Source organism: Dioscorea cayenensis, chromosome 20 (assembly GCF_009730915.1).
Source record: "Dioscorea cayenensis subsp. rotundata cultivar TDr96_F1 chromosome 20, TDr96_F1_v2_PseudoChromosome.rev07_lg8_w22 25.fasta, whole genome shotgun sequence".
In the NCBI taxonomy this organism is placed as follows: Eukaryota; Viridiplantae; Streptophyta; class Magnoliopsida; order Dioscoreales; family Dioscoreaceae; genus Dioscorea; species Dioscorea cayenensis.
In genome coordinates this window covers 11,176,396-11,186,258 of record NC_052490.1, presented here as the reverse complement: position 1 = coordinate 11,186,258, position 9,863 = coordinate 11,176,396, and the positions used below count along the sequence as shown (strand labels likewise).

At 39.3% G+C, this 9,863-nt stretch overlaps 1 non-coding gene across 1 annotated transcript; it reads left to right on the top strand.

Annotated features, from left to right (window-relative positions):
- The first annotated feature begins 1,464 nt into the window (after positions 1-1,464).
- Positions 1,465-1,571, top strand: LOC120252320. Its single transcript, XR_005533861.1, has one exon. It is a non-coding gene; the product is annotated as a small nucleolar RNA R71 (small nucleolar RNA).
- The last annotated feature ends 8,292 nt before the right edge of the window (positions 1,572-9,863 follow it).

Below are 9,863 nucleotides of genomic sequence, written 5' to 3'. Positions count from 1 at the left end.
CCATATCAATCAATGCTTTGGAAGTCTGCAAGAACGGTCTCCCAAGTATCAAAGGTACATCTGCATCCTCGTCGACGTCTAGCAATACAAAGTCAACCGAAAAAATTTACTTGTCCACCTTGACAAACACGTCTTCAATGCTACCTCTCGGATGTTGCACTGTTCGGTCCGCTAGTTGTAAAGTCATCCGAGTAGGCCTAGGCTCACCCAAGCCTAGCTTTTAAAAAGAAGTTGTATGGCATAACGTTGATACTGGCCCCTGAATCCCCCAATGCCATTTCCTCACCTAGATTTTCAATATTACACGGAATGATGAAGCTTCCCCGGTCTTTCTTCTTGTTCGGCATGTTCTTTTGCAATACCGCCGTGCATGAAGCATCTAAAATCACTGAAGCACTTTCCTCCAACTTCTTCTTGTTAGTCAACAAGTCTTTCAAGAACTTCGCATACTTAGGCATTTGGGCCAATGCCTCAACAAAAGGAATATTGATGTGGAGTTGCTTGAACAAACTCAGGAACTTCTTGTACTGTTCATCCCCTTGGTCATTTTTTAATCTAGAGGGATAAGGGATTCTTGGCTTGAAAGATGGGGGTGCCACCTCTTTCTCTTTGCTTGTTCTCTCTTCCACCTTTATAACCTCGGGTGCATGTTCTTTTGGCTTCTAACTCAGAAGCCTACCTTCAACCTCATAACCACTTCTGAAAGTGATCACCTTCACATGCTCTCTAAGGTTGGTCTCTGTATTGCTCGACAAGCTTCCATGTGGCCTTTCAGAAAGAGACTTCGCAATTTGCTCCACCTAATTTTCAAGATTATGCAAAGAGGCGGTGTGATTGTGAAGTGTAGCCTCGACTGATTCAAACCTTATCTTTGCAGATTGCACAAATCTAGTCAAGTGCTTCTCTAAGTCATTCATTTGGGTTTCCAAACCTGAAACTCTGTTTTCCACCTGAGGTGCTTGTTGTTGTTGTTGGAAACCCGGTGGCCCCATGGCCTTTTGTGGACCCTGATTGCTCCATGAAAAATTGGGATGATTCTTCCAACCCGAATTGTAGGTATTGCTATATGGGTTTCCTTGAGGTCTCATGCCATTACCTACAAAATCAACATTCTCCACCGAAGAAACATCACCGATAGAGATCGGGCAATCAGAGGGAGCATGTCCTCCACCGGTGCAATTAGTAATGGCCGCCACTCTATTTGAAGTTAGAAGATCTAACTTCTTACTCAAATTTTCCACTTGAGCCGCCAATGAAGTTACCGCATCTATTTCATGGAGACCGGACACCTTTTTCTTATCCCTAGCATACCATTGGTAGTTATTTAGCCCCATTTCTTCAATTAAATAACGGGCCTCATCTGGGGTCTTGCAACCTAAGGTACCTCCTGCTGCCGCATCCAAGAGTTGCCTTGTACACGGATTCAAACCATTGTAAAAGGTCTGAAAAATCATCCACTCTGGAAATCCGTGTTGCGGGCACTTTCTAAGGAGTTCCTTGAACCTTTCCCATGTCTCGAATAGAGACTCCAATTCAACCTGAACAAAGGATGAGATATCATTAATAAGCTTTGCTGATTTTCCGGGAGGGAAATAACGGGCAAGAAAATCTTCTACTATCTCCTCCCATGTGGTAATCGATGCTCTAGGTAATGAGTGTAGCCACTGCTTCGCTCTCCCCTTTAGGGAAAATGGGAAGGCTCTCAACTTGATGGCATCATCTGTCACTCCGTTTATCTTCAGCATATCACACACCTCGAGAAAACTTTCTATATAATTGTTTGGATCCTCATCGGCCAAACCGTTAAACTGTGCGGATTGCTGCAACATGTGAATGAATGCCGGCTTCAGCTCAAAGTTCTTAGCTGTGATCGGGGGACGCACAATGCTCGATTGTGTCCCCAACATTGAAGGTCTGGCATAATCAGATAATGTCTGCTGTTGCTCATTCTATTCTGCCATGTTTTCAAATCCTTCCACTTCCACATCAGCTAAATTAGACTGTTCTTGCACAGGCTCTTTCCCTTTTCTTGTAAGTGTACGTTCAAGCTCAGGATGTCCTTCAATCAATATTGAGGGATTCCCTCAGGTCATAACCTAGAGATACAACCAAAAAGAAAGAAAAAGAAATCAGAACGATGATATAGAATAAGAAGATATGAAATAGAATGTATGGTGAAATAGCTAAGAAAACAAAGTGCGAAGTATCTCTAAACGCCTATTCCGCGGCAACGGCGCAAAAAACTTGATAAGGTCCCCTTGCGTATATCCTACAAGTACACGGGTTTATCAAAGTAATAATCCCTGATGAGCGGGTATCGAATCCACAGAGAATAGGTAATAAAAACACATAATCCGCTTCTTAGCTATGTGAAAGATCGGTAGTGATAAGTGTGACAATGATTCAATTCTCAAAAGTAAAAACAACAAGTAAGAGAGTACGAGTAAAGAGTGAGGTAAGGCAATCGATAAAGATGGGGTACTCGGATAATGCTCCGCCTAGGACAATCATTTCAAGTGCAAAAACCCGCTATTATGCTTCCTAATCAATGCAATGGTGAGTCATGGAAATCCTTAAATATATAGTCCAAAATCTAAGGTCAACTATGCCTAAGTCTATACATGTCCCGGAGGAGAGATTAGATAACCTCTCAACCTCGCACTCGCACAAAGTTGCAATGAGCTCTAGGGATTCCAAGTGATAAATCTCTTCCTAATTATAGACCTAACCCTTTGCTCCAGGTGGAAGGTCCCTAACCACAATTAAGCCCTACATACTAAGATCATCTCAACGCTTCACTCTGTTGCACCCGCAACTAAGCCCCAGCGGAGGGTCATCTCTTAGACCATTCACTCTATTATGGCCGTAAAGAACTCAAGGAACGGAGGTAGAATCTATCACGTGGTAGGAGAAAGGGGACGCTCCTGTACCTCTTAACTCACCCTCTCAACCATCTCCAACCTAGCTTTGTCTAATGCTCGTGGTGTGTCACTCACTCACAAGGTTACCAACGAGAACTCTCAACCCTAGTGTCACTCTAGGGGAAATATTCATACAATCAAGCATTCAAGGTTGGAACTCACAATAAACATCAATTAATTGAAAGCATAATAAAGAGATTCAATGAAACAAATACATCGTAGTGTTCACAAATACCCAAGTACCCACTAGGGGTTTAGCTCTCCATGGAGCTAAGTACAATCAAAGAAATAGAATGTAAAAGCAATGAATCCATAGAGAAACACCCTCAATAGTCGTGTCGATGGTCTTGTGGAAAGTCCTCTACTCGTCGTCCAAGGATTCCCTCATCCGGTATAGGATATGCCTCGATGGAAGCTCCCCTACCAACCTTCTTCCTAAGGAATGACGATGTCAGAGCCATAGAACCTCTCCAAAAATTTAGCCAATATCTCTCAAAACCCTAGCCAAAACCCTCTCTCATGTTGGGGAAAAGATGGAGAAATGAATGCTGAAATTCGGGCTGAATCAGCTTTGAATAGGGCTGGAATCGGATGACCACACGGGCCTGTGGATTTTTCACACGCCCATGTGGAATTTCAACACGGCCGTGTATAATTTCCACACGCCTGTGTGGATTCTCTGAATTCCTATTTTCTCGGCCGTCTGCGAATAGTGCTGCTGTAGTGTTCTGCTACATTATCCGGCATAAATAGCTTCCCGAATCCATGCTTTCATCAGGGTAACGCAAACAGACACACGTTCACGTCGTGGATCACTTTGCTTCTTTAATGACGGACAAGTTGGTGGAGATCTTGTTCTATGTGCATAAGTCGGAATGCTTGAGTGTGACTGCCCTTGAGCCCCTCCAAATGGTTGTGCTAACTCAAATACGACGAGGTTGGCACACACTCTAGCATCTCGCACATGACCTATGTCTTCACGTTTGAAGCTTAGCAAGATTTCCTCCAAAATCGGTGCATTATGATCCACATTGGCTTCTTTCCTTCATACTCGGCCTCACAACCCTACCTGCACGAAAGTAACATAAAAACACACATATTAGTGTAAAAACCCGAGAAGAGTAATGCTCAACATAAGGAAAGAATGCTTCGCATTAATATCACACAAGCACGTATCAGACACCATACATCTTTATTACCTTTTTGAACTGAGTGTTGCAAAAGTGTGTCCCCTGATTATTGATAATTGCTCTAGGGCTACCGAACTGGGAGAATAGGTTTTTCAGAATTTGACTACCACTCTTGCATCATTTGAAGAAAGGGCCTTTGCCTCTACCCCTTTAGACACATCGTACATCGCTACTAGCACATATTTGTTTCCATTTGAGTTTGGGAAAGGTCCCATGAAATCAATCCTCCACACATCGAATAGTTTACACTGTTACATAGGGGTTTGTTTCATTTCATCAAGTTTGGATAGGTTCCCACTCCTCTGGCATTAATCACATGATCCGACAAATTTTTGAGCATCCATAAATAGTATCAGCCAAAAGAAACTGGCCTCCAAAACCTACTCAGCTATGCGGTTTGCACTGTAATAACCTCCCACTATTCTTGCATGACTGTGTTCCAGGATTTTCCATCCCTCCACATGTGAAACACAATGGCCGACTACTAGGTCAGCACACAGTTTGTACAAGAAAGGGTCCTCCCAAAAATAATATTGGACATCGGATAGGAATTTTTTTTTGTTGTTGGTACGAGAATTATGATGGAATAATTCACCCCACCAAGTTGTTGGGAATATCAGCAAACCAAGGGTGTTTGTTATTTTGAGTAGGTTTCTTTTGGACTAAATAGAGATGTTCTTCAGGAAAAACATCATTGATTCTTTGGTGACTGCTAAAGTTTCAATCTATATGTGTCAGGTATGATAGCTGGTTGGCCACCAAGTTCTCTAACCCTTTCTTGTCCCAAATCTCCACATCAAATTCTTGTAAGAGGAGTATCCATATAATCAAATGAGGTTTCGTATCAGTCTTGGCAAGATGGTATCATGTTGCTACATGATCTGTATACACTATGACCTTGGAAAACACTAGGTAGGACCTAAAGTTATTGAAAGCGTTGATGAAAGCCAACAATTCCTTTTCAGTAGTAGTGTAGTTCCCCTGAGCTGGCATTAAAGTTTTACAATCATAGTAAATTGGATGGAATTGTTTGTTGTGTCTTTGACCTAGAACCACCCCAACTGCCCAATCACTTGCATCACACATGAGTTCGAAGGAACAATCCCACTCCGGAACCTTCATAATCGGTGCTCTGACTAACTTTTCCTTTAGAGTTTGGAAAGCAGTGAGGCATTTCTAGTTAAACACAAATGGTGTGTCCTTTTCCAAGAGTTTCATCACAGGCTTAGAAAATATTTAGAAGTCTTGAATAAACCTTTGATAGAAGCCCACATGACCAAGGAAGCTACAAACATCTTTTGCGAACTTAGGTGGGGGAAGTTTATTAATTGTGTCGAGCTTGGCCATGTCTACATCAATTCCCTCACCTGAAATTTTGTGTCCAAGCACAAATCCTTATTTTACCATGAAATGATATTTCTCCCAATTCAGCACTAGATTTGTCTCTTCACACCTTTTAAGGACTCACTCAAGATTTTTCAAACATCCTTCAAAAGAATCTCAGAACACCGAGAAGTCATCCATGAAAACTTCCGTAAAGTCTTTAATAAACTTATCAAAAATTGACATCATACATCTCTAAAAAGTTGCTGGGGCATTTCATAAGCCAAATAGCATTCTTCTGTAAACGAAGGTACCATAAGGGCAAGTTACAATTGTAAACGAAGGTGCCATGGGAATTTGCATATACCCAGACATTCCATCCAGAAAACAGTTATAACTGTGACGTGCCAACCATTCCAACATTTGATTGATAAACGGTAAAGGAAAATGATCTTTGCAAGTTGCATCATTTAGCTTCTGGTAATCAATGCAGGCTCACCACCCAGTCACTATACATGTAGGGATCAATTCATTGTGCTCATTTGAAACCACTGTCATCCCCGTTTTTAGGCACCACTTCTACTTGACTTACCCATGGACTGTCTGAAATTAGATAAATATCCCAACATCTAGAAGTTTCTTTACTTCCTTCATTACTACCTCGATTATGTTCGGGTTCAATCTCCTCTGAGGTTGAACCTTGGGTTTGATGTTATCCTCCATCAGGATTTAATGTGTGCAAAAAGATGGATTAATCCATTTGATGTCAAAGATACTCCAGGTGATGGCTGCCTTATGCTTTTACAGCATCTCAACCAATTTGTCTTTTTGGTGAGCCTCAAGAGTGAAAGAAATGATAACAGGTAGCTGAGAAGTTTTCCCTAAGAAGGCATACTCCAAGTGTGCAGGTAACTCATTAAGCTCAATCTTAAGAATAGGGGTCAACTCTAATTTGGAAATGTCCTTGATAATATTCCTCCATTTATCTCCAATATCTACATCCAGGTAATCTCTCACTTGATTTGCCAAGCGGCTGAGTTCCTCATCTCCGAAATTAGAATACTGAGTTTCTTCTTTATCTTGAGGACTTTTCCTAAGATCAATTGAAATGGACATTGCGTGGTTGACTTCTACCTCCTATTCTTGATCATCTTGCTAGGAACTTATTTCTATACAGACCAACTAATTCCATTGGACCATATGGTCATGGAAATTTGATATCAACCTTGCCAAGGTATGCTAATCATCGTGCCATTAGCCTCCCCCTCTTGACAATTGAGTGAACAAGGGTAGTTTCTCAAGGTGGTTAATAATTCTTCCATGAGGACAAAGGTGGCTACATGAAAAAGACAGGTCAAAGTAAGCTCGAGAGAATAAAATGATTAACCTAAAAACAAAACCAACAAGAATGATTAAGAACAAAGGGGGAAGACATATGTTCACAAGAAAAGAGTGATATGAACAAACAAGATAACTAGATTCCAAAATTTCCTAAAAGTTGCCAATCCCCAGTAATGGTGCCAAAAACTTAATGTGCTCTCCACAAGTGTAGGGATTGCAAGCAAGCAGTAAACTAGTACTCTGCGAGGGATATGGTTGTTGAACTACAGTGACTAAAACTCAAAGTACTCGGTTTTTCTTTGATCTCTAGTTAAACAAAGATTGGGTTGGTTTTAAACAAGAACATAACAAAAACTAAAAAGAATAGAGGGAAGGAACAGGTAGACTAGGGTTGAGTATTCGACAATAAGAGAGATGTGATCCCTACAAGTTATAGTATGCTGAATTATTTCTAATGTCTACCAGGTACATCCTGAGGTTCCAGTGTGTGCTTTAAAGCATGGTTGCATCTATGGTTCTCAAATAAACCTAGATTTTCTAGGGTAACTATGCATTTCAAATACGTAGAGTTTTGTAATCACATTAAGCAATCACAACTATGGTCATCCATACACCAAATTTTACTAAAGCATTTGTGCAAATCAAACACTTCAAGCTATATAAGACAAGATTTAACACTAGGATCCAAAGAACTCTGTAGACATAAAAAAAAATAAGTCAAAGCATACAAAACATTGTAATTGAACACCCCGGGGCATTGTGGATGATTAGCGCCTCATGGATGAGTACAACAAGGAAGAAACAATTGAAAATCTAGAAAAAGAAGACATGATTCTCCCCTTCCTAAGCAAAGTGATCTTCCTTGGTACTAACCCCACTTTTCCTATGCCTCCAACTCGCCTTTGATCTCCCTAGATGGCATGGTGAAGCCTGATCTTTGATCTCATCCTAGTCCTCCCGGTGGAGAAAAGAATCCCGGAACAAAGATAGCATGGTGAAGCATGGTCGTGCGATGACCGTGTCGTCGATGAGGATTCTGAGTGAAATAGGCCTGGAATATTCAGGTGGGGGAGATAGGATAGTGTCATGCCCGTGTCCTTCCTGTGCATGGTCATGCAAAGAGCTTCCAGATCTTGCTACCCTTGTTTAGAAGAAACTATCTTCAGGCTGAGATTTTCAAAAGAACGTGCATGGTCATGCAGAGACCGTGTCTGGTCTGAGGGCATGATCATACTTGAATACTTACTTGTTCATCTCCAAGCTGGGGTATTAAGGGGGACAACACATGGTTGCGAGATACCTGTGTTTGTTATGAAACTTAGCAGAAACTTGATTCTTCTGCTCAGTTACTCCCTGAATTCACTCCAATTCACTTTGAACCCCTGGTTTATGCACATGAAACAAATAAATGAATGGAAAGAGGGTCAGTGAATATGATATGAAATGCACTCATAAATCATTGTTGCTTGTTTCAATTACTGGACCTTTACCTTTATTTTTTGTCTTGTAATCTTTTGGTCTAACCATTTTAGCACTATTGAAAAAAAACATTAATTGTTAAGACCAATTATAATTGAAAAATCTTTAGCTACATATTAATACAAAAAAATTAAACAATATTCATATTGATGATACATTAGTGTCTCACCATAATAACCAAAAACATACACAAAAAAACTAAACAATATTCATGAACAACAAAAAAATGCATACATTAGTGATTATCATAATAACCAAAAACATACACACCAAAAATTAAACAATATTTCATGAACAACAAAAAAATACATACATTTAGCCTATAAGCTAGTGACTACGTTATACAAATTGCAAAACATATATTGAGTGAGTACATTAGTGAAAAAAACTTAAAATGAACCAAAAAAACCTTTCATAGGCATGATAAATTTTTGTTCATCAAATAAATGGAGAGATTAACAATTTTTTTCATGAAAAAAATAAGTAAATTATATAAATGACCATAGATGAGTCTAGATAGAAAAAAATATGTCCTTGACAAGTACTATATTAAAAAGCTCTTAATTATCATCGGAGTAATGAAAATCATTTTCTTCATCATCTTCATATTCATCTCCATCATCTCCATCGTCCACATTGTTTTTATCGTCCCTATCTTCATCACCATTTTCATCTTCATCTTCATCATCATCTTCATTAACTTCATCTTCAACTTGTTGTTGTTCTTCAACAAATGAATTTATCTCCTCAAATATACCATTAGCAAGGACAATTGGGTTTTCAAGCTCCTCTAAAGGAGTAACATATGTAGAAATGCATAGTTCATATTCTTGATAAATGTCATCAACTAAATCAGCTGTACTTTCTTCATGAGTCTTCCTTGTAGAAACATGAAATGTACTCCTTGCCTTTGTTTTGAAAATGACCCACCAATCACGGCGATCTCTCTTACTAGAGGGATAGGGAATATAACAAACTTGGTGAGCTTGATCAGCTAAAACAAATGGTTCATTGCTAAGAATTGCTTATTTGTGTTTACTTTCAACAAGACCATGACGAGGATCAACCTTAACCCCTTTTTTATATCAAACCAATGACATTTAAAAGTATAATTTTGTTTACAACACCAAAATACTCTAATTGTATAATATCCTCCAAGACACCATAAAAATCTCTCTCATGATCATTGTAAGAACTTCCTTTCATGCAAACTCCATTATTTTTTGTATTGTGATTATTCCCATAGTCTTCGGTGTGGAACTTGAAACCATTTATAAAACAACCTTTGTAACATTGAGCAATTCGTCCATGACCATACGACATTTCGACAACGCGAGGATCTATTTCATCTTTATGTTTAGCCACCCAAAAGTGTAAGACATAGATCAATATTGTGTCACAAATATACGCATTCACTAGTAATACAACTATATTTTTAAACAAAACTTACAAATTGTCTAAAACCATTTTTGGAAAAACTTGTATCTTGTAATTTCTCTAGTTCCTTGTCGATATATTCACACATTCTTTTTTTGTCATTTCATCGAACATCCTATATGTAAGAAAAATAAAGTTAGTGATATTGATTAAGTTTAAATTTGTATTTTTG